The sequence below is a fragment of the Mobula birostris genome, chromosome 15, assembly GCF_030028105.1.
Source record: "Mobula birostris isolate sMobBir1 chromosome 15, sMobBir1.hap1, whole genome shotgun sequence".
NCBI lineage: Eukaryota > Metazoa > Chordata > Chondrichthyes > Myliobatiformes > Myliobatidae > Mobula > Mobula birostris.
Window position 1 is genome coordinate 667389 of NC_092384.1, and position 26224 is coordinate 693612.

At 44.4% G+C, this 26224-nt stretch overlaps 1 pseudogene; it reads left to right on the forward strand.

Annotated features, from left to right (window-relative positions):
- The first annotated feature begins 3410 nt into the window (after window positions 1-3410).
- The window catches only part of LOC140210349 (uncharacterized), a 61861-nt pseudogene continuing 39047 nt past the window's right edge, over window positions 3411-26224 (forward strand).

Consider the following 26224-nt stretch of genomic DNA (forward strand, 5'->3'; position numbering starts at 1 on the left):
ATCTGCGTTGAACTTCATCTGTCACTTCTCAGCCCAGTTTTGCATCCTATCAATGTCCCGCTATTCACACTGTCCACAACCCCGCCAATCGTTGTGTCATCCGCAAATTTACTAACCTATCCCTCCACTTCCTCATCCAGGTCAATTGGTGGCCACCGAGAGGTCCTGTTGTCTTCTGCTGGCTGGACTGTAGGTGCTCGTCGAAGTGGTCCCCCAATCTGGGCCGGGTCTCACAGATGAAATGTCGCCTCACCTGGAAGGACTGTTTGGGCCCCGAATGGTAGTGAGGGAGGAGATCCAGGGGCAGGTGTGGCACTTCAACTGGTGGCCACCAATTTTAATTCTTTTTCCCATTCCCATTCCAACATGTCGGTCCATGGCCTCCTCTACTGCCGCTATGAGGCTGCACTCAGGTTGGAGGAACAACTCCTTATTCCGTCTGGGTAGCCTCCAACCTAATGGCCTCAACATCAATTTCTCCTGCTTCTGGTAATGACTCCTCCACTTCACCATTCCCCATTCCCATTTTGCTCCCTCACCTTATCTCCTTACCTGCCCATCACCTCCCTCTGGTGCTCTTTCTCCTTCCCTTTCTTCCATGGCCTTCTGTCCTCTCCTATCAGATTCCCCCTTCTCCAGCCCTTTATCTCTTTCACCAATTTCTCAGATCTTTACTTCACCACTCCCCATCTCCTGGTTTCACCTGTCACCCACAACCTTGTACGTCTTCCCCCGCCTTCTTACTCTGATCTCATCTTTATTTTTCTAGTCCTGATGAAGCATCTTGGCCCAAAATGACAACTGACTGGTTCAAGCTGACAGGAAGGTAACAGTAACTCAAATCACCTCACGTTACAACAGTGGTGTGCAGAAGAGCATCTCTAAACACACATGTCGAACTTTGAAGTGGATGGTGAAGAATACCATTTTCACAATACCAGTAATATTATTGAAAAAAAAATAACATTTACTTGCAGTCTATGCAGAAGTAAACATCATGGTACTTGCAGCTGCCTAAATTGACATACAGTGGCAGGAAAACGTTTGGGCACCCCGGGTCAAAATTTCTGTTACTGTGAATAGTTAAGTGAGTAGAAGATGAACTGATCTCCAAAAATCATAAAGTTGAAGATGAAACATTGTTTTCAACATTTTGAGCAAGATTAGAGTATTATTTTGGTTTTGTACAATTTTAGAGTGAAAAAAAGGAAAGGAGCACCATTGAAAAGTTTAGGCACCCCAAAAGATTTGAGCTCTCAGATAACTTTTACCAAGGTTTCAGACCTTAATTAGCTTGTTAGGGTTATGGCTTGTTCACAGTCATCATTAGGAAAGGCCAGGTAAAGGAAATTACAAAGCTTTATAAATACCCTAACTCCTCAAACCTTGTCCCAACAATCAGCGGCCATGGGCTACTCTAAGCAGCTGCCTAGCACTCTGAAAATTAAAATAAATGATGCCCACAAAGCAGGAGAAGGGTATAAGATGAGAGCAAATCGTTTTCAGATAGCTGTTTCCTCAGTTCATAACGTAATTAAGAAATGGCAGTCAGCAGGAACGGTGGAGGTCAGGTTGAGGTCTGTAAGGCCAAGAAAACTTTCCAAGAGAGCTACTTGCAGGATTGTTAGAAAGGTAAATCAAAACCCCTGTTTGACTGCAAAAGACCTTCAGGAAGATTTAGCAGACTCTGGAGTGATGGTGCACTGTTCTACTGTGCAGCGACACTGAACAAGTATGACCTTCATGGAAGAGTCATCGGAAAAAAACACTTCCTGCATTCTCACCACAAATTTCAGCATCAGAAGTTTTAAAAGGAACATCTAACAAGCCTGATGCATTTTGGAAACAAGTCAACGGTAGAATTGAGTTTTCTTCAGTTGGCAATTCTCCTAGCAGTGCCAGGATTTGTTTTTCTCAAAGACCATTTCTATATTTTAAAGATTCTTTGCTTCCTGCAAGGGAGGAGGTGTGAGGTTATTTGACTAACTATTTGTGGTAAGGTAATTTAGATTAGGAATCAATTAAAGCCAATTAAGCAGAACAAGTGCTACACATGCCCTTACACTTCCTCCCTTACCACCATTCAGGGCCCCAGACAGTCCTTCCAGGTGAGGCGACACTTCACCTGTGAGTCAGCTGGGGTGATATACTGCATCTGGTGCTCCCGATGTGGCCTTCTATATATTGGCGAGACCCGACACAGACTGGGAGACCGCTTTGCTGAACACCTACTGTCTGTCTGCCAGAGAAAGCAGGATCTCCCAGTGGCCACACATTTTAATTCCACATCCCATTCCCATTCTGATATGTCTATCCACGGCCACCTCTACTGTAAAGATGAAGCCACACTCAGGTTGGAGGAACAACACCTTATATTCCGCCTGGGTAGCCTCCAACCTGATGGCATGAACATCGACTTCTCTAACCTCCGCTAATGCCCCACCTCTCCCTCGTACCCCATCCGTGATTCATTTTTATACACACATTCTTTCTCTCACTCTCCTTTTTCTCCCTCTGTCCCTCTGACTATACCCCTTGCCCATCCTCTGGGTTTCCGCCCCCCCCCCCCCACCCCATGTCTTTCTCCCTGGACCTCCTGTCCCATGATCCTCTCATATCCTCTTTGCCAATCACCTGTCCAGCTCTTGGCTTCATCCCTCCCCCTCCTGTCTTCTGCTATCATTTTGGATCTCCCCCTCCCCCTCCCACTTTCAAATCTCTTACTCATTCTTCCTTCAGTTAGTCCTGACGAAGGGTCTCGGCCCGAAACGTCGACTGTACCTCTTCCTAGAGATGCTGCCTGGCCTGCTGCGTCCACCAGCAACTTTGATGTGTGTTGCTTGAATTTCCAGCATCTGCAGAATTCCTGTTGTATGGACAACTGTCAACTTTCCCCTTTTTTTGCCTCAGAGAACAATTTAGAGTGATTTCTTTTTTTAAATCCTAACTTGCCCAAAGAGGTGAATATTAATGTACTGGGATCATGAATGTCATTCTGTGTCGTTTTCTTTACTGTGTACATTGGAACAAAAAGTCTGTCATACATAACTGTTTCATTAAATAAATTACAAGACCCATTTGGGATATTCATTTTATCAGATTGAATGTTTAATTAGTTTTAATCAGTGGCTGATGTCATCACAGTGGCTGATGACATTACAGTGGATGGTGACATTGGATGGTGACATTACAATGGCTGATGACATCACAGTGGCTCAAGACATCACAATGGCTGATGACATCACAGTTGCTTTAAATCAGAAACCATGAGAAATATTTTGGTATTGATATCAGATAAGAAGCACAAATTGTTGTGTCTCAGTCTTCAGCTAGGAAATACTGTAGAGCTGAAGAGGTGATAACTCCCGAACAAGTGGTATTGGGATGGAGCAGATGCTTGCTCAGGCAGGATGAAGAGGAAAGATCTCAGGTAATTCCGAACTTGTCAGCAAGTGTTCAGTGTACAGGTGGCCCCCGTTTTTCGAACGTTCACTTTACGACACCTCGCTGTTACGAAAGACCTACATTAGTTACCTGTTTTCGCTGACAAGAAGGTGTTTTCACTGTTACAAAAAAATGCAGCGTGCATCCCGAGCAGCGAGAGTGGCGAAAAGCCAAACTTCTTCCCCGGGAACTACACTCAGTATCTCAGCATTAAGCTGTCATAGCTTTGAACTGCGTGAGACTTTCGCTACAATTGACAATGCTGCAATGATTGCAGAAGAGTATGACTTTAACTTTGAAAGGGCACGTAGGTTCAGGGCAGGTTTGCAGGATGTTTTGAGTGCTTACAAAGAACTGTATGATAGAAAGATGTGTGAACCTTCCAGCGTGCTGGCTGTCTTCTTGACTCTGCTAAGTGAAACTACGCTGTACATCAGTGGTCCCCAACCTCTGGGCCGCGGACCGGTACCGATCCGCGAAGCATGCAGGGGTGCAGCGGTAGCCGGAACGCACCCAGAAAAAAGCTGAAATAAACAAGCTAATTAGGTGCCGCCCAGCACGTAAATGGCAGCCCAGATCAGAGACGATGCAATCAGCACCTAATTAATTAACACACATCAAAGTTGCTGGTGGACGCAGCAGGCCAGGCAGCATCTATAGGAAGAGGTACAGTCGACGTTTCGGGCCGAGACCCTTCGTCAGGACAAACTGTAGGAAGAGCTAGTAAGAGATTTGAAAGTGGGAGGGGGAAGGGAAGATCCGAAATGTTAAGAGAAGACAGGAGGGGGAGGGATGGAGCCAAGAGCTGGACAGCTGATTGGCAAAAGAGATATGAGAGGATCATGGGACAGGAGGCCAAGGGAGAAAGAAAGGGGGAGGGGGGAAGCCGAGAGGATGGGCAATAATGGATGGGGTATGGGGGGGAGGTGGGGCATTAACAGAAGTTAGAGAAGTCAATGTTCATGCCATCAGGTTGGAGGCTACCCAGACGGAACATAAGGTGTTGTTCCTCCAACCTGAGTGTGGCTTCATCTTTACAGTAGAGGAGGCCATGGATAGACATATCGGAATGGGAATGGGATGTGGAATTAAAATGTGTGGCCACTGGGAGATCCTGCTTTCTCTGATGGACAGAGCGTAGGTGTTCAGCGAAACGATCTCCCAATCTGCGTCGGGTCTCGCCAATATATAGAAGGCCACATCAGGAGCATGGGATGCAGTATATCACCCCAGCCGACTCACAGGTGAAGTGTCACCTCACCGGGAAGGACTGTCTGGGACCCTGAATGGTGGTAAGGGAGGAAGTGTCAGGGCATGTGTAGCACTTGTTCCGCTTACAAGGATAAGTGCCGGGAGGGAGATCGGTGGGGTGGGATGGGGGGACGAATGGACAAGGAAGTCACATAGGGAGCGATCCCTGCGGAAAGCAGAGTGGGGAGAGGGAAAGATGTGCTTATTAGTGGGATCCCGTTGGAGGTGGCGGAAGTTACGGAGAATTATATGTTGGACCCGGAGGCTGGCGGGGTGGTAGGTGAGGACAAGGGGAACCCTATTCCTAGTGGGGTGGTGGGAGGATGGGGTGAGAGCAGATGTGCGTGAAATGGCAGAGATGCGTTTGAGAACAGAGTTGATGGCAGAGGAAGGGAAGCCCCTTTCTTTAAAAAAGGAGGACATCTCCTTTGTCCTGGAATGAAAAGCCTCATCCTGAGAGCAGATGCGGCTGAGCTGGAGGAATTGCGAGAAGGGGATGGCATTTTTTCAAAAGACAGGGTGAGAAGAGGAATAGTCCAGATAGCTGTGAGAGTCTGAAGGCTTATAGTAGGCATCAGTAGATAAGCTGTCTTCAGAGATAGAGACAGAAAGATCGAGAAAGGGGAGGGAGGTGTCGGAAATGGACCAGGTATTCAAGGTTAGTATTCAAGGACTCGGAGCTAACCTCGATGAGTATGCCTCAGCTGTCATTGACTTTATTTGGAAGTGCACGGAGGACTGTGTGTCTTGCAAGGCAATCCGGGTATTCCCTTACCGGAAATCTTGGATGAATTATGAGGTCAAGTCCCTTTTAAAGGCTAGAGCTGCGGCTTTTAGGTCCAGGGTTACCAGTCACTACACAGAATCCAGGCATGAACTCCGGAAAACCATTAAGGGCGCCAAGAGGCAATATCGAGCTAAGTTGGAAGCCCAGGCTAACCAAAGGGATGCCAGTAGAATATGACAGGGTCTGAATGAGATCACTGGGTGCAAAGAAAAGGCTGGGAATATTAATAACTGTGGCGCTTCTCTTCCTGACGAACTTAACGTATTCTACGCAATATTCGAACAGAAGAGGAGCGTCCCGCTCCCTCTGGATGAACCAGACCTGGTGACATCGAAATTCATCATCACCAAGGAGGACGTTAGAAGGGCCTTCCTGAAGATAAATCCAAGGAAGGCAACGGGCTTAGATGGCGTCCCAGGATGGGTTCTCTGGGCCTGTGCAAAGGAGCTAGCTGGAGTGTTTGCTGACATTTTCAACTGCTTCTTGCTTCAGTCGAAGATCCCCTCATGTTTTAAGAAGGCAACGATAATCCCAGTGCCGAAGAAGAGGAAGGTGGCATGCCTGAATGACTATCGACCTGTGGCTCTGACATCAATTGCTATGAAGTGCTTCGAGAGATTGGTTTTGGCACACATCAACCACAGCCTACCGGTCAACCTCGACGCTTTGCAATTCGCCGACCCGAGCAACAGGTCAACGGCAGATGCCATCTCTCTGGCCCTACATTCCTACTTAGAACACCTGGAGAATAAAGACGCATATGTAAGGCTCCTTTTCATTGACAACAGCTCTGCCTTTAATACCATTGTTCCAAATAAACTGATTCCTGGATCCTGGGCCTTAGCACTCAGATCTGCAGCTGGATCTTCAACTTCCTCACAAACAGGACCCAGGCTGTAAAAGTAGGGGGCAAGCTCTCCTCTACAATCACTCTGAGCACCGGTGCCCCACAGGGCTGTGTACTCAGCCCCCTGCTGTACTCACTGTACACCCATGATTGTGCAGCCAAGTTTCCATCAAACTCAATATGTAAGTTTGCTGATGACACAACAATTGTAGGCTGTATCTCGGGTAATGATGAGTTTGAGTATAGAGAGGAAATTAAGAACCTGGTGGCATGGTGCGAAGACAATAACCTATCCCTCAACGTCAGCAAGACGAAGGAATTGGTTGCTGACTTCAGAAGGAGTAGCGGACCGCATAACCCAATTTACATTGGTGGTGCGCAAGTGGAACAGGTCAAAAGCTTTAAGTTCCTCGGGCTCAATATCACAAATGACCTGACTTGGTCCAACCAAGCAGAGTTCACTGCCAAGAAGGCCCACCAGCACCTTTACTTCCTGAGAAAACTAAAAGAAATTTGGCCTGTCCCCTAAAACCCTCACTGATTTTTCTAGATGCACCGTAGAAAGCATTCTTCTAGGGTGCATCACAACCTGGTATGGAAGTTGTCCTGTCCAAGACCGAAAGAAGCAGCAGAAGATCGTGAACACGGCGCAGCACATCACATAAACCAATCTTCCGTCTGTGGACTCACTTTACACCGCACGCTGTCGGAGCAGTGCTGCCAGGATAATCAAGGACACGACCCACCCAGCCAACAGACTTTTCATCCCTCTTCCCTCCAGAAGAAGGTTCATGAGCTTGAAGATTCGTACAGCCAGATTTGGGAACAGCTTCTTTCCAACTGTGATAAGACTGCTGAACGGATCCTGACCCAGATCTGGGCCGTACCCTACAAATATCCGGACCTGCCTCTCGGTTTTTTTGCACTACCTTACTTCCTATTTTCCTATTTAGGATTTATGATATAAAATTTAAATTTTTAATGTTTACTATTTTTAACTGTTTTTAATATCTTTAATATTTAATATTTGTAATCAGGGAGTGTGAAGCACAAAATCAAATATCGCTGTGATGATTGTATGTTCTAGTACCAATTGTCTGGCGACAATGAAGTATAAAGTATGAAGTATAAAGGTAAACTTGAGGGCAGGGTGAAAGTTGGAGGCAAAGTTAATGAAGTCAACGAGCTTAGCATGCATGCAGGAAGCAGTGCCAATGCAGCGAGCTCAGCATTAGCTTGTTTATTTTAGCTTTTTTAAAAAAATGTGCTGGGTGTGTCCTGGCTACCGCTGCACCACTGCGTGCTTCGCGGATCAGTATCGGTCCGCAGCCCAGAGGTTGGGGACCACTGCTGTACATATATTATTTCTACTTTATATAGGCTGTTGTGGTCGTGCTGATATGCAACGAGTGAAAGCAACACACTGAGTCGAGTATAGTCTGGTTGAACTGTTCACTGTTTCAAACTGCACACGCTTAAGTGCCTGCTCCCAGCATCCCCCGCTCTTTGCAGGGCGGAAGTGAGGTCGGCTTTCAGGCCGAGGTCTGCCCCGCACTCAGAGCCCTCTCGGTTGCCGCTGGCTGCAGACTCGCCCGCGACTGCTGGAGCCGGTTCGCTTGCTGCGTGGGCGAGCTGCCACACTGTGTATTTATCATTTCATTCCTGCTTTTACTATATGTTAGTGTTACTTTAGGTGTATGTGTTATTTCGTATGATTTGGTAGGTTATTTTTAGATCAATTTGGTCAAGGGGGTGTTTCTTGTGTGGGTTCTTTCAAGGGTAACGTGTTTGAGATGGACATTAAACTTTGAGGGTTTGGGCGAATAGGTTGGAGCAATTTAGTGAAATATATGGAAGGATATAATGGGACGCATTGAAAGGGCAGGGAGGGGGCAATCCAGTGGACAGATGTACAGAATTTAAGTTGCTGGATGTTAAACTTTTGCAGGCTTCCTGCCCATCTAATCTTTATTTTATCAAATCAGAAAATACTAACAGCTTGGGAACTAATCTATTGCCATTCCCTTGCCCTTGTGCAGTCTGCTTCCTCAGAAGTGAGTGTCCCTGCATCAAACAAAGCTGATAGGAAGAATAACTCCAGCCCTAGTTTACAGTCACGCCAAGGATCCTGCAGCTCGTCTGACGAATCTGTATCTGTGACTCAATCAAGTATGAAGTTTCTAACAGCTATGTGTGAGCTTTTCAGTATTTATTGAAAATACTTGGTAGGGACTCACAGAATTCCATGTAACCACAGCTAACATTACAGCTCAGTACTGATGGGATAGTCTCAGTAAATCTGGCTGCTCATGAAGGGTTCCAATTGCCCATATCAGCAGAATTGTATTCAACTGCAAACTGTAATCTCGAGGCCTGGTCTATCACTCCTTTTGACCATTACTATCAAGCTAGGGACCAATGCCAGTTCAGTGGCGAGTATAGAAAGAAGTTTTACAAGTTGCATTGGATGGATCTGAACTGAATAGAGCTGCTACACAGAACCATCAGCTTGTTAAATGGCAAAAGCAGCATGCAGTAAACAGATGCATCACACACAATGCTGGAGGAACTCAGCAGGCCAGACAGCATTAACGGAAAAGAGTAAGCAATCAATGTTTCAGGCTGAAAACCTTCACGACTGGAACGGAAGGAAGAAGGAGTCAGAAAAAGAAGGTAGGGGGAAGGAAAGGAAGAGATACAAGTTGGCAGGTGATAGGTGATACTGGGAGAGGTGGAGGGGTTAAAGTAAAGAGCTGGGAAGTTGATTGGTGAAAGGGGTAAAGGGTTGGAGTCGGGGGTATTTGACAGGAGAGGACAGAGGACCGTTGAAGAAGGGAAGGAGGAGCAGCACCAGTGGAAGGTGATGGCCAGGTAACGAGATGAGGTGAGAGAGGGAAACGAATGGAGAGGAGGAGGGGGCAGTTACTGGAAGTTTGAGAAATTGATGTTTGTGCCATCAGGTTGGAGATGACCCAGACTAAAAATAAGCTGGTGCCCCTCCAACCTGAGGGTGGCCTCACAGTGACAGGAGACCATGGGCTGACATATTGGAATGGGAAGTAGAGTTGGAATGGCTGGCCACCGGAAAATCCCGCTTCTTGTGGCAGATGGAGTGAAGCTGCTTGACAAAAGTCTCCCAGTCTGGTCTGATCAGTATATAGGAGGCAGCACCAGATACAATAGGTGATCCCAACAGACTCACGGGTGAAGTGTCGCCTGGCATGGAAGGGCTGTTTGAGGCCCTGAATGGTAGTGAGGAAGGAGGTGTAGGGGCAGGTGTGGCCCTTGTTCCGCTTGCAAGGATAAGTGCCAGGAGGGAGATCAGTGGGGAGGGACGAGTGGACAAGGGAGTCATGTAGGGAGTGATTCCTACGGAAAGATGTGCTTGGTGGTGGGCTCCCTTTGGAGATAGCAGAAGTTGCAGAGAGTTACGTGCGGGATACAGAGGCTTGTGTGGTGATAGGTGAGGACAAGAGGAACCCTATCCCTCGTGTGGCGGCAGGTGGAAGGGTTGAGGGTGACTTGTGCAATATGGTTGAGGGCTGCGTTGAAGTGGAGGAAAGGAAGCCCTTTTCTTTGAAGAAGGAGGACATCTCAGTTGTTCTGGAATGAAAAGCTTCATTCTGGGAGCAGATGCAGTGGAGATGGAGGAACTGAAGCTAGGGAATGGCATTTTTGCAAGTGATAGGGTGGGAAGACGTCTTGTCCAGAGAGCTGTGAGAGTCAGTGGGTTTGTGAAGAGTATCAGTAGATAAACTGTCTCCAAAGATGGAGACAGAGATCGAGAAAGGGGAGGGAGGTGTCAGAAATGGGCCAGTTGAGGGCAGTGTGGAAATTGGAGAAAGTTGAGGAAATTGATGAGCTCAGCATGGGTGCTGGAAGCAGGACCAATGCAGTTATCTTTGTAGCGTAGGAAGAGTTGTGGAGTGATGCCCGTTTAGGTTCGAAACATGGACTGTTCCACGACTGTTAACTCTTTTCCGTAGCTGTTGCCTGGCCTGCTGAGTTCCTTCAGTATTTTCTGGGTATTACTTTGGATTTCCGACATCTGCAGATTTTCTCAACTTCAATTAAGAGTCCAGCAGTTCCCCAACCAATGGATCTGATCAAAGTTCTGCCACCCTGGTTCACACAGTCATGATGGTGATAGGTTAGCTAACGTGAGGACACTTCTCCATTACAGATCCCCACCTTCAATTAAACCAGAGCCTGGAATGAACTTTGTGAAACTATATTCAACTCGAAGAACTGAGTGAATGATGCATCTGTGCTTCCTCCCAAAGTCCTCACTGTTATAATGGTAGTTTTCAGCCAAATCAAAGAATGAGCAAGTAGCAGGAAAAGCAATAATAATGAAAATGGGCAACCTCCGATGTGTCGTGCTTAAAGTTGCACTTCAGAACTAAATGCCTGGCATGCCAAGCATACCCAGTACAGGTCTGTCAGTGGCAACTACATGTCCCTAGTTACATTCTATCCACCAAAAACAGAGTCTATCCGATCTGGCTAATTACTGTCCTGTCATAAAAGTAATGGGAGGTGTCACCAACAGTGCTCTTAAGGGACATTTGCTCTTCAGTAATCTGTTCCCCCATGCCCATTTTGACTTTCCATGGTCAGAGTTAGTGCAGTATTTACAGGTGATTTGAGTGACTGCCTTTAATGAGGCTGTATTTGACAGGGTGTGGGATTAAATAGCCCGAATCAAATTGAACTCTGGAAATCAATGTGAAAACTACACTGGCAAGATTTGTACCACAGAAAGGAAAAGGTTTAAAAGCAGTGGTCAGTGAGTTCTAACTTTGGTTAGTGAAATGCTGCACGTACTCTATTTTGCAGCAAGTGTTTCTCTGCCTATTGATGCAATGCTCACCATTAGCTTCCATTTTTTTTTAAAATCCGATTTTATATTTAAATTATTTCCTGATGTTCCCCTGTTTATGATCTCAATGAGTCCACAACTGTATTTACTGTTGAGAGTGTGAGCCACGTCTCCAACAAGGCCGTGACTCTGGCCGGTCGGTGTCCGATGAGGTTGGGACTCGATGTGCGTAATTGGTATTTTGGGGGATATCAGTATTTCTTTCCTTCCCTGTTTGCCCTTCATCTATTGGCTTACTGGGCCAATTAAGAAGGCACTTGAGAGTCTATTGCTTTGCTCAGCTGTGTGTTAGTCGTATTCTGAGCTTTAAGAGTGCATTTAGTGAGTTATGGATCTGATTGCACTGTACAGTGACAGCTTTTGATTATATTTACAGGAGAATGGTACCAGGAGGACAGTGTCAAAATCAAAATGCATTTCCTGCCACTGGGGATCTCAGGACATGTGTGATAAACAAAACAAAATGGTATGTGAGAGTTTCCATTTAATTCTTGCAGCTATTACTGCATTGAATCAGGTGGATTTTAATTGGAAATTTAAGCTTCAAGTAGCAATAAGTGAATAGAAACTAAGTAAAATTGTTAGTTGATTTCACCCTGCTGTGATATGTATTTTGAATGATAAATAATTGGTTGAATTGGAAGCTACTACCTATTATAACATTGATTTGATTGCATCCCTAACAGAGAAAGTATCTGAGCAGTGTGATATCGAGGGCAGGATTCATGCACTGAAAGATGATCTGAGGAAACATAAATCTGTTGTAAACAAATTGAAGAAAGAGCAGAAGCTTCAGAAGGAGAGATTGCAGGCACAGGAGGCCAGTCTCATTAAAGAGCTAAGGGTAAGATTATCGTCGTACCTTGTTATCTTGACTGTCCTGCCAATCTTTGATTAGGGCAATAAGAAACTTGTAAGTATATACTACTCCAAAATCAATTTGCTATCCACAATATTCATTGTTTAATTTGGAAAATTGTTGAGGAAATTAAGTAACACATAAAAGTTGCGGGTGAATGTTTATGTGTGTTGCTTGAAATTCCAGCATCTGCAGATTTCCTCGTGTTTGAGGAAATTAAGTATATGATTATTCAAAGGGCTTGATCTGCCTTTATTCTTTTTGTTTCTGTTCCATTGCTGGAAAATCCTTTATATCACCCTCAACTCATTCTCAAGGCTCTTTGCATTGCTATATTGCTTCTGACTTTCAAAAGTCTTTGAAAATTATGCAGCATTCAATAGTGCATTCGGTTGTCTCTCCCCAATTGCTGCTATTCTCCTGCTTTGTATCTGCTATGTTAAAGCAGCAGGAGGCAACGCTTTCTGAAAGTTTGAAGAAATCTGGATTGTTGCAGTCTTTACAATTTATTTTTTACAGCATTTAGCCAAATTGATTTGCCATCCTCTGAATATTTTCAGTTGTCAGCCTTGACTAATTTACCAACTAAAATTGGATTTATTAAGTTGAAAATGCTTTTGCTGATTTGTTGAGTTTACAGCCACTGCCTTCGTATGCTGATGGAAAGCTGTTTCCAATATTCTGAGACATATGTGAATTTTGGACTGTACTTTATATTGGTTTCCTTTAGGTTTTTGGTGTTTTCTTAATTGTGGCTGGTTGGTGGGTGGGTGATCTGTAAATATTTTGTGTGTAAGGTGGGGGTTGGGGGTTTTGATGCTACTGTCACTGTTCTTTATTGCAGGCGAGGGGGCCGGGGATTGTTATTGTAATTTTTTTTCCTGTGGGGGAGCAGTGTGGATTTAATGCTATTGTCCCTGATTTTTCTGCAAGTGAGCTGGTCAGGGATTGTTATTGTCGCTGTTTTTCTCTGTGAGTCAGGGGATTGCAGATTGTTATTGTCGCTGTTTTTTTCTGCGAGTCAGGGAGTCGGGGGTTGTTATTGTTTCTTTTCTTTTTCGTACTGATGGTGGGGGAGAGTTAGTGTCTTTTCTTTCATCAACTCTCATGGTCTTTCTGTATTTCAGGGCTATCTGGAGAAGACAAATATCAGAGTTGTACGTGCATACTTTGACAGTAAAATGAACCTTTGAACGTTTAACCTTTTTCTTTCTCTTGTATTACCAGTCCTGTGATGAAATGATTAAAAGGACTCGAGCAAAGTGTCCAGTTCCAGCAAACCACAAATCAAAACCCTTTCCTCCATTGCTGCTGAGAAGCCCAAGGCTAAACCACTTTCTCTACAAAGGTAATGTCACTGAGCAATACAGCCTTAGTTGGAAAAAGACTTCTCAGAATATTGGTAGTATCACTGTTTTATAAGTTAAACATAATGGGATGCCTTCTCCCCTATTGAAAGTACTTTTTTTAAAAATTAGGTTGCACGTGACTGTTGTTCATTTATTTAGCAGACTTCTTTAAAGAGTGGTACAGTATTTTCTGCTGAAGAGGTGGAGCATGAAACAATGACAGTGACTTTTGAAATATTATTTCAGTAATTCTGTTTCTCTCTCTTTAGACACTGCTTCACCTGCTGAATATTTCTGTCATTCTCTTTACGTTTCCAGCATCTGTGATATTTTGATTTCTGTTTTCAAAAAGTTTACCTAAATTTCTAGCAGGTTTTCTTTCAATAGCAGATTGTTCCATCCAGTGACATAATTCATTCTATTTTGCAGTTTAATGATAATCTGTAAAATTTGCTGTGCTTTTGAGACTCTGGGATTTGGCTCAGAAATGTTGTGAGTAGCTTGCTGTAACGTGCACGGAATCAGGCAGAATTTGTGAAAAGAAAAGCAGTCTACACTGTCGATCTGCAATCCTTTGTCACTGCAAAATTCCAAAGACAGTGTGATATTTATCTGCCAAGCTCTTAAACTCAAAATTAGTTTTCTGCTTTTTGTTTTCAGGACTGAATCTGCAAAGAGCTGGAAAGGGTGAAGGATCTAATGTGTCATTGAGTTGCATTGTTAAAAAAGGTACGTCTGCATCTCAAAATGTTCTCTCTGTAAACACCTGAGATGACGCATTCCAAAAAAACTTGATAAAAGAAAGTCTTTTAAGTTGAAAGTTTGCAAGTATAAACACTTTCAAAAATTAGTTGAACAACTAAATTGTGTTCCTGAAAATAAAACCTACCTGCCTATTTCCTAAGCCAAGCTCATAGAACCATAAGAATAAATATGATGGGAACTGTATCTGTGATGGTCGAGAAAAGAGCTACCCATTCTAATTCCACATCCGACCTCAGGCTCTGTAGCCCAGTTGATCACAGCTCTTCAGATATTCATTTACTTTTTAAATATGAGGGGAATTTATGCCTTGGAAGTATTTCAGATCCCTTTACCATCCTCTGAGTGAAAATACTTTTAATACTACTAGCAGTTACTATGCACCTCAGTTTGTTTTTTAATCCCCCTGTTCAGGAAATAAGTCCTTCTCATTTCTGCCATTTAATCCTCCCAATTTTATACATCTCAAGACTAGAGAACAACCCAAACTTATCCAATCTTTCCTCCATAACTACAATTTTCTAGGCTTAACAATATCTCTTGCAAGACCGATCTGGAGTCCCAGAATCCAGGCTATTGATATGGTATGGTATTGATGGATTACTCTACCAATAGAGATGCAATGGTATTCGGAAGCCTGTCTGGTTTTATCAATGTAACAAGTAATGTAGTCCTAATTTTAAAAAGAAGTAGGAAGTGTTCTTCCTCGAGTTCTTGCCAACGTTTTTCTGGCAACCGACACTTGGAACATTATCTGATCTGTAATCTCTCCATCACTTCAATCACTTACAGTTTCCTGGCCCAGATCACTTTATTTTCACTATGGATTTGGTGTTTATACGTTTTCATCCCCTTCCAGGAAGTCCTTAAAGTTCTGCTTCTTTTTAGACAACAGACCTTATCAGTTCCCCTTCATCACCATCTTTCCTCACCTGGTAGAACTAGTTCTTACTCTCAAGTTTGACTTAGGTTTCTCCCACTTTCTCCAAACTAAAGGTGTAGCCTCGGACAGTTGCATGGGCCCCAATTAAACATGCCTTTTCAGCAGTTATAACTTACAAGTTCAGTATCTCCATTCCAGTACTTGTATCCTGGGAAGATTCCAGCACACATTGCAAAGTAATGAAACCTGTTGCTACTTTCTAGGTGATCTGAACGGATATCATCTGGGAAACAATTGTTATGTTGTCAGTATTTATTTTTATGATTTTTTTGATGAGATTAGTGCTTCCTAATGTTAACTTCAGTAAATTAATTTTGTGTTTTAATTAAGAACCAGCTCAAACCCGGTTTGAACATCTTTTTCACAGGATTCGGTGAGGCTGTTGGCAGTTGAGGCTTGTGTGAGCATAGCCCAGCTGCTGCCCCAGGAAGACCTGGAAGCGTTGGTGATGCCTACCCTCCGGCAGGCAGTGGGCGATAAATCCTGGCGTGTTCGCTATATGGTGGCAGACAAATTTTCTGAAGTACGTGTTATTGCTAAAGCACAAAGTGCATCTCTTTGGTATGATGATATGATGCATTTATATTTTAAAACTAGTCTTTAAGTTTTCTGTTCCAGCTCAAATTCCTTCTGATTCTGTCAAAAGTCATGAAAACACAATTAGTTCCTCTAAAATAGTTTTAAAAAATCATTAAATCAAGCACCTGCGTATTTTTAATATAAAAAGCTATTTGACTGACATGCCAAAAGGTGCTGAGATTTTTTTCCAGATTCATTTAATTAGCCTGTTTTTAAATATGGATCTGAAATAGAACAAAGTTGGTCTGAATTGAGCTTAGATCTTTTTCAGTGTATCTGAAGGATAATCCTGTGACAAGGGTTTAGAACAAACTTGTTGGCATAGTGCCAGGGATCTGGGGATTCAGCACGTGCACAGGTTGATGACACTGATTTTTTTTACTTATGACTGGAGGAAGTTAAGGGGAACTTCAGTTCTGTTTAAAAATGAGCCGAAAGGTCGGAAAGCCAGTAGTAAGCTTAAAGAAATTTTGAAAAAAGCCTGAGGAGTAATGGGACTAAAAGGATACAGTCACATGGGCTTTCGCTGCAGCTATCTTTTGGTTGTCCAAGCGTATCCCTGTACACACCTCTGCCTTTCTCCCCCTCTCCCCGGCATCAATAATATCAGAGCTGCTTCATACTCTCGTGCGGAGCCCAACATTTTCATCACCTGTGCCACCAACTTTCATCTTGCCGCAGAGTTACCTGGATTTACTCTGAATTTACAAATTTATAATTTATTCTGACACTTCACTTCCGTTTCTGAATCTCCAACAGCCTCTCATTGACATCTTCTGCAAACTCTCCAACTCTTTCATCTATCTCCTCCAAGAAGGGTGCTATTTCCTTACTTTCACCTCATCCCAGAATCAAGTTTAATATCACTGGCATACATTGTGAAATTTGGTTGTTTTATGCCAGCAGTACATTGCAGTACATAATTTTAAAAATTACTATATATATTAAAAGTGTAGATATTTAAAAATTACTGAGGTAGTGTCCATGGGTTCATTGTGCATTCGGAAATCTGATGGCAGAGGGGAAGAAGCTGTTCCTGAAATATTGAGTGTGACACCTGTACCTCCACCTTGATGGTAGCAATGAGAAGAGGGCATATCTTGGGTGATGGGTCCTTAATAGATGCCCTCTTTTTGATGCATTGCCTTTTGAAGGCGTCTGGATGCCAGAGAGGCTAATGCCTGTGATGGAACTGGCTGATTTTATAACGACTTGCAGCCTTTTCTGATCCTGTGTAGTGTTCCCTCCATACCAGACAGCGATGCAACCAGTTAGAACGTTCTCCATGTACACCTCTAGAAATTTGAGAGTGTCTTTGATGACCTGCCAATTCTCCTCAAACTCCGAATGAAATGCAGCCACCTTTGTGCGTTTTTTTTGTAATTGCATCAATATGTTGGGCCCAGGATGATCCTCAGAGACTTTGACACTCAGGAACTTGAAACTACTCACCCTTTCCACAGTCCCCTTGATTAGGACTGATGTGTGTTCCCTTGACTTCCCCTTCCTGACGTCCACAATCAGTTCCTTGGTCTTACTGTCATTGTGGTAAATTTTGAGATGTAGTGCATTAATTAAATGCTGCTTAAAACTTTTGATGGACTGGACCTTGCTGGTTCCTTCCCACTGCTGACTTCACACAGACCAGGTATGGGGTAGGGAGGTGGTGATTCAACCTCACCTTCCTGTGGTCCACAATCAGTTCCTTGGTCTTACTGACAAAGTGCCAGATTGTTGTCACACCACTCAACCAGCTGATCTATCTCACTCCTCTTCGGCTCCTTGTTACCATCTGAAATTCTGCCAACAATGGTTGTGTCATCGGCAGATTTATAGCCCTGAAGAGCAGTCTCGGCCCGAAACATCGACTGTTTATTTCATTCCCACAGATGCTGCCTGGCCTGCTGAGTTCCTCCAGTATTTTGTGCTAGATTTCCAGCATCTGCAGAATCTCCTGTGTGTTTATAGTTTTTGAACCAGATGGTCTTTGTTCTCAGTAAAAAACCTTGTTGCCTCAGGCTTCCTCCTGGTGCTCCGGTTTCCTCGCACAGTCCAAAAGCATTCCGGTTAGTAGGTTAAAGGGTGCTTGTAGATTGTTGCACAAGTTGGTGGGTTGCTGGCGGTGCAGTTTGAAGGGCCGGACCAGCTTGTTTTGTCCTGAGTCTCCAATTAAATCTATGCCCTTTAGTCTTAGACTTTCCTAGCCTGGGAAGACACTCGGATCTACTGAAATCTCCGTGCTTTTCTCACCGCAATGTAATCCAAATCTTCAAAATAAGGCACATTGCCTACATAAGTTAATTGCAAACAATAACAATCAGGTTGACATTATTTAACAATCAAGAAACATTGTTTAATGATTAAATAACATTATTTAGCTGTTTTTTTGACCTGAGAAACTAGCTGATTACAATTGCCCATGTTGTTGTCTATGTACCATACTTTCGGATTCAGAGCCATCAACGCCAATATTCTCTCAACTTTGCCTTTCTATAAAAACTTAAAATTCCGTCTCTTAAGGCCAGAAAATTCCAGTCCCACCCCAAAGCATTGAGATTAAATCTTTCTGTTCTGTATGAGTGTAAAATCTGTACTGAAGCAGCTGGTTTATCTGTGGATATATTATCAAGGATAGATCATTACAGCTGTAGACACCAACAGAATCAACAAACTCATTCGTAAGGCCAGTGATGTTGTGGGGATGGAACTGGACTCTCTCATGGTGGTGTCTGAAAAGAGGATGCTGTCTAAGTTGCATGCCATCTTGGTCAATGTCTCCTATCCACTACATAATGTACTGGGTGGGCACAGGAGTACATTCAGCCAGAGACTCATTCCACCGAGATACAGCACAGAGTGTCATAGGAAGTCATTCCTACCTGTGGCCATCAAACTTTACAACTCCTCCCTTGGAGGGTCAGACACCCTGAGCCAGTAGGCTGGTCCTGGACTTATTTCATAATTTACTGGCATAATTTACATATTACTATTTAACTATTTATGGTTCTATTACTATTGATTATTTATGGTGCAACTGTAATGAAAACCAATTTACCCCAGGATCCATAAAGTATGGACTATGACTATGACTATGTTTTACCTGGGTAACACTAAAGAACGCTGCTTCTAAATGGACATCATTTATCTAACCATCCCCTTTTTCTCCCCTCTCATTTATTTCTTTACCAGAGCATGAGGTCTGAACACAATGGTAACATTTCTCTGGGTTTCTTTCCTCTTACCCCATGGCTTCACATGACCCTGATTGGGGGGGGGGGGTTGGCTAAGCAGGTGCTACACCTTGCCCAAAGGTGACCTGCAGGCTAGTGGAGGGAAGGAACGCCTTACACCTCTCTTGGTAGAGATGTGTTTCCACCCTGCCACCCATGAAAAAATTACATAATTCAAAACTGTAAACCTGATTGAAAATTAAAGCAAATTGCAGATGGACCGGTGTTCAAAAGCACACAGAAAACACAGCCATTTTGTCAGCTTAGGATTGTTACCCTTGGAACAGGCAAAGACTTTATATTGTTTGTCTTTATAAGATAACTAACCCGTGTTCAAAAATAAGCTCTATATTAGGTAACACACACAAAAATGCTGCAGGAACTCAGAAGGTCAGGCTGCATCTAAGGAATGAATAAACAGTCGACGTTTTGGGCCAAGACCCTTCATCAGGACTGGAAAGGAAGGGGGAAGATGCCAGAACAAGAACGTGGGGGGGGGGGGCGGGAGAGGAGAAGGGGAATATTCTAGAAAGTGATAGTTGAAGGAAAGTTTGTGGGAAAGGGTTCACACAAAATGCAGGAGGAACTCAGGTCAGACTGCATCCGTGGAAGTGAATAAACAGTCGACATTTTGGGCCAAGACCTTTCATCAGGACTGGAAAGGAAGGGGGAATATGCCAGAACAAGATAGAGGTTGCCAGAGCACTTGTGAAATTGGCACCAACCCATCACTGGAAAACAATTGCATTATAACGGTACGGAGTTTATTGTATTTATAATGTTCTGCTATCATTGCTAATGACAGACCATAACAAAAGGCACTTTCTATGCTGAAGACCACGTATAAACTAATCTTGGAATGAAGTCCGTAGCTAAAGTACAGTTCAGATTTTCAATTTTGAAGTTGATATTTTCAAAGTACATACAGGTTTCCCCCACCATCCGAAGGTAGAGCGTTCCTATGAAACGGTTCGTAAGCTGAAATGTAGTAAAGTGAAGAAGCAATTACCATTTATTTATATGGGAAAATTTTGTGAGCGTTCGCAGACCCAAAAATAACCTACCAAATCATGCCAAATAACACATAAAACCTAAAATAACAGTAACATATAGTAAAAGCAGGAATGATATGATAAATACACAGCCTATATAAAGTAGAAATACTTTTCCACAATCATTGCCGGCGCTGTTCTCCGTAGCGAAAATCTCACGCAAGCGCCGTCAGCAGAAAATGTCACGCAAACACTGTTGGCAAAAACACTCTCCAGTAACCTTTAAGTTATGAAGCTGCCAAATCATACCAAATAATACGTAAAAATACACAGCCTATGCAAAGTAGAAATAATGTATGTACAGTGTAGTATCACTTACCGGAATCGGGAAGGCAGTGCCGAGCACACTGATGATGGTGTGTTAGGCTGAGTCGGAGTTTGGGTGGTACAGTGGCCCCCACCCTCCAGGTTGCAGAGCGATACATTGCCACGAAGCATGCAGGAATGCAGCGGTAGCCGAGAGGCACACAACACATCTTTAAGAAAAAGCCGAAATAAACAAGCTAATTAATTAGGTGCCGCCGGAAACGTAATTGTCGGCCCAGATCAGTGCTGATTTCCGATTGCGTCATCTCTGATCTGGGCCGACAATTACATGTAGGCATCACCTAATTAATTAGCTTGTTTATTTCGGCTTCTTTCTTAAAGATGTGCTGTGTGCCTCCCGGCTACTATTGCATTCTCCACGAATCAGTATCTCTCCGTGGCCTGGGGGTTGGGGTGGTGGGACACTGGGGTGTCATCTCATCATCGTCTGTTTCCATTAGAGCAGGCAGCTCATCTTCTATCTCTGCCCGCCTCGATGTCGAATGTTGAGGTTCGTCGTCTGCTGTGGCTGATGTGAAAGGCTTGCTTGACCACTGAGCCTCACGCATTTTTCTATCACACAGTTCTTTGTAAGGACTCAAACCATCCTGCAAATATCTCCTAAACTGACATACCCTTTCAAAATTAAAGTCGTACTTTATCATTAGACATTCGATTTTGATTGTTATCCTTTTTTTTCCCAATTGCATCAGCTCTTCATCTGTCAGTTCTTGGTCATGGGATGCCAAAACCTCTTCAACATCATGTTCATCAGCTTCCGCAAGCCAAGCTCCCGTTGTCCTTACTTCGTTCACCATGATCGAAACGCTTAATTATGTCTAGTTTTACGCTAAGTGTAACACCCTTACGAGATCTTTCAGGCTTTTCCGATACCTTAGAACTCATCTTGCAAACGGCTGCTCACAGGCTCGTTTTTAAGCAATGCCATTCTGAATCTGGGGGAGTGCGGCTGCCTTTTATCACGCGCTGATTTTTTTTTTGTAACAGTGAAAACACTTTCTGAAAGCGAAAATAGGATACTAATGTAGGTCTTTCGTAACAGTGAAGTTTCGTAAAATGAACATTGGAAAAGTGGGGGACACCTGTACATGTCACCACATACAACCCTGAGATTCATTTTCCTGTGGGCATACTCAGCAATTTCTATAGAATAGTAACTGTGAACAGGATCAATAAAAGATCAAGTGCAAATGCAAATGTAAATAAATAGCAATAAATAACAAGAGTATGAAATAACAAGATAACGAGTAATTAAAGTAAGATCATTGGTTGTGGGAACATCTCAATCGAATAAGTGTACCTATCCCCTGTTGTTCAAGAGCCTGATGGTTGAGAGGTAATAACTGTTCTTGAACCTGGTGATGTGGGTCCTGAGGCTTCTGTACCTTCTACCTGATGGTTGAGGGGTAATAACTGTTCTTGAACCTGGTGGTGAAAGTCCTGAGGCTCCTGCACCTTCTACCTGATGGCAGCAGCGAGACAAGTGTGGAAAAGAAAGATGGTGTTGTCTTTGTGATTTCTCTGTTCACGTGTTAATGCACAGATCGCTGCTATTGAAACCCGCTCCATCTTTGTTACTCATTTAGTTTCTCTTGCCTTTAAAGCTTCAGAAAACCGTGGGTCCTGAAATTGCAGAAAATGATCTAGCTCCTGCTTTCCAAAACCTGTTGAAAGATTGTGAGGATGAAGTGTGAGCAGCTGGGGCCAACAAAGTTAAAGGTTGGTTGGGAATTCTCATTCTTGTCTTTTCCATCCAGTTTAAGATGTTGTTGGTGAAGCACAGTGACAACTTTCTGGCAGCAGAAACAACTATCAATTACTTTATTAATAGACTCTTGTTCTGGGCAATGACACTGCAATCTGTGCCTGTAATTTTCCTAGTGGAGACGAGCCCTTGATCCAGCTGTACAACCTGGCATTTTGCGGTGCAGTCCTGAACGTTATTTGCTTACTTTTCTTGTTTGCACAATTTGTCTTTTTTTCGTGCGCATTGTGTGATTGATGGTTTTCTGTTTTTAATGGGTTCTGTTGGGTTCCTTTGCTTTGTGGCTGCCTGTAAGGAGACAAATGTCAAGGTTGTGTATAGTATGCATGGTGGTTGCACATTTTGTCCGACGATGACGGGAAACCTGTGCTGGAGAGTTTTTAAAATGGAAAAGCCTTTGCACTGTGGCAGTTCCACTCTCTCGGCCTCAGAAGTCCGGGTCCAGTGGTATGAACAAGCGCCAGAAGAAACTGGGGTCTTCTTGTTTGCAGTGGATGACCAGGACGTTTTCTGTGTCTTTTCATGCCCCTCGCTCTCCATGGAGCGATGCAGAGCCACCTTCCTGGCCGTTGGGTTTTACTGTAGATCGCAGCTGTCCAGTCCGCTGAGGCTGACTTTGTGTGCTAGGACTGGCTTGTCCCAATCTCACCGGAGTATGAGACTGCTGTCACGTGCAAATGGCTGCTTGCAGCCACAGGTGAGACATGAGTGTCCGGTGGATGCTGCCTGGTCTGGAGAACCTGACTTATAAGGAAAGATTGAATAGGTTAGGACTGTGTTCTTCAGAATGCAGAAGATTGAGAGGAGATTTGATGGAGGTACAACATTATGGGGGGGTATGGATGGGGTAAATGCAAGCAGGTTTTTTCCGCTGAGGTGGGGTTTGATGACAACCAGAGGTCATGGGTTAAGGGTGAAAGGTGACAAGTTTAAGGGGAACATGAGGAGAAACTTCGTCACACAGAGGGTCATGAGAGTGGAACGAGCTGCCAGCACAAGTGGTCGTGCAGTTTTGATTTCAATATTTAAGAGAAGTTTGAATAGGTACATGGATAGTAGGGATATGGGGGGTGGGAGTGTTATGTACCTGGTGCAGGCCGATGGTAGTAGACAGTTTGAATTGTTCAGAATGGACGAGAGGGGCCAAAGGGCCTTTTCTGCGCTGTGCTTTTCGATGACTCTATTTAATGTCGTACCACATACCCAGGTGACACTTCTCCAAGTGAGAACAGCATGCCAGCATGCCTCCCCTTTGGCATCCTGATCTGATCCCAGAACTGGATAACAGCAAATGGAAGGGAATTGTGTGCCACTTGACTTCATGTTTTGATGGTGGCTGCTCCTTACAAAGTGCACGTCATTGCTTGTGAAGAGTCTTGAAAGGTTGTGAGATTGTGAAAAAGAGTGAATGGTGTTCTTCACGTTTGTACCACTGACTGCCTAACCCGAGGCCCTCCGTTGGTCAGGGTCCACCATAGAAGTTACGTGCAGCTGACTACGTGATACGTAAGCCAGGGCAGTATGATATGGAGAGCAAGCTGGTGCCCGTGTAGCAGGCTCCCCCTCTCCACGCATCTGATGAATCCAAAGGATCGGCAGAGACCGATACAGTTTGGTACCAGTGGCGTCGCAGGAGTTGCCAGTCAGCGTTGAACTCAACGTAGGACTGCCTGGGAGAATCCGGCTCCAGATTTTTCCCTCGGGGTTTACTCCCGTGAGTGGGTATAGCCGCAAGGCATTGGAGGTTTGAGATCAGAGTCTTCCTTCTCCTAGATGAGCTGCTAACCATGAGCCCCATCTGACCGAAGCAACCAGTTTTAAAGTGTCAGTGACCTGCCTTCTGCTGTCAGTAAGCCACATGCAAAGGCCAGGAGCTGGACTTGGTGTGAGAGGCTGTTTGGGGTGCATGCCATTAGGAGCATTTAGTCTGTAGTGGGAGCTTGTCCCCATTACCGCCCCTGGCCATGACAACCTTAAGGTATCATTAACTGCCTAATAAGCTGCATCTTTTCTCGTGTACGTGTCTCTTGATCGGATCTTTCATCAGAGAAACTGGGGTGGATGTCGGGCCACCCAGCCACACCACTGTCCATCAATTGTGTCTGCAGAAGCGCATCATCACATAGAGAGATAAACTGGAACTAGAAACTAGAGCACATCATAAACCTGAATGAGTCGAAATCTACTTCGATTAAAGCATGCTCAGGTACCATCGGCCGACAGCATCGGGGGAGAGAGGGAGATTCACTTGAGCGCGAGGCCCTTCCCTCGGGAACAGCCAGTGAGAGGCTGCCACAAGCTGGCGTCTTCTCCAGCAGCAGCCAGCGAGAGGCTGATAGACGGCGCTGCATACTCGCTTGCCCTGCGCGCCTGACTTGATTTCAATCTTCTTCAGCGCTTTAATCAGCGAGAGGTGGAGTCGACCGTGGGCTTATGAAGCGCTTGGAGACAGCAAAGCGCCCGATCAGCCTGAAATCGAGTCACCAGATGGGAGAGGACAGCCTCTGAAGTAAAACGAAGATGTGAAAGGGATTGCTTCATGAACCGTCTTTGGTAGTGTAATGTGGATTCCCTGCTTTCGAGTAAGCCAGCTAGTAGACAAGGGTAGAAACATTGTGATGTTGCTTCCCAGATGGACCCACTTCATCCACAAAATCTGGCTCCAATCGTGCGTTTTGAAAAGGAATGCATGAATTATATTTGGCCTTTCAGATTGTGGTAGTTTAGTCATGGATTATGCCTTCATGCAAAGTGGAGCTGGCCAGGATGAGTATCGCAGCATCAGTCGTCTTGGCCTGGCCAGTTTCCATAAATCAAATGTTTCAAGTCAATTGTGATGTGCCTGCCAAAGTTCTTTGCCAGTCATCTTCAGTAGCTGGTACATTAATGCCAACTCACCAGAACAACTTGGCCAACACTATAGAGGAGGAGTGGGCCAATTTGATACCTCTGAACATCTATTTATTAAGATTACAGTGCAGAATAGGTCCACCGAGCCACGCTGCCCAGCTATCCCCCGATTCGATCCTAGCCTAATCACGGGACGATTTACAATGACCAGTTAACCTACCAACTGGAATGGGGGATGAAATGAGCACTCGAAGAAAACCCACGCCGTCACGGGGAGAATGTACAGATGTGCCAGAATTGAAACTGTGCCGTCTGACTCTTGATGTTTACGCTGTAGGTGCTGGCCTTGCTTTTCCTTGTGCGACTTAAATTGTGCTTCAGAATGTATGTTTTCTCTTGCCACTGTCTTGTGAAAAGATACAAATATGTAGGCAGATGCTTTTCAGCAGTTGTTTAATCTGTTAAACTTTATTGATTTATCAGCGTGGTGAGAGTGTGGAACGAGCTGCCAGCACAAGTGGTGCGTGCAAGCTCGATTTCAACCTTTAAGAGAAACATAGAAACATAGAAAATAAGTGCAGGAGTAGGCCATTCGGCCCTTCGAGCCTGCACCGCCATTCAGTACGATCATGGCTGATCATCCAACTCAGAACCCTGCACCTGCCTTCTCTCCATACCCCCTGATCCCTTTAGCCACGAGGGTGTTTCCTGTGGCAGAGAATTCCACAGATTCACCACTCTGTGTGAAGAAATTTTTCCTCATCTCGGTCCTAAAAGGCTTCCCCTTTATCCTCAAACTGTGACCCCTCGTTCTGGACTTCCCCAACATCAGGAACAATCTTCCTGCATCTAGCCTGTCCAATCCCTTTAGGATTTTATACGTTTCAATCAGATCCCCCCTCAATCTTCTAAATTCCAACGAGTATAAGCCTAGATCATCCAGTCTTTCATCATATGAAAGTCCTGCCATCCCAGGAATCAATCTGGTGAACCTTCTTTGTACTCCCTGTATGGCAAGGATGTCTTTCCTCAGATTAGGGGACCAAAACTGCACACAATACTCCTGGTGTGGTCTCACCAAGGCCTTGTACAACTGCAGTAGTACCACCCTGCTCCTGTACTTGAATCCTCTTGCTACAAATGCCAGCATACCGTTCGCCTTTTTCACCGCCTGCTGTACCTGCATGCCCACTTTCAATGACTGGTGTATGATGACATCCAGGTCTCGTTGCACCTCCCCTTTTCCTAATCGGCCACCATTCATATAATAATCTGTTTTCCTGTTTTTGCCACCAAA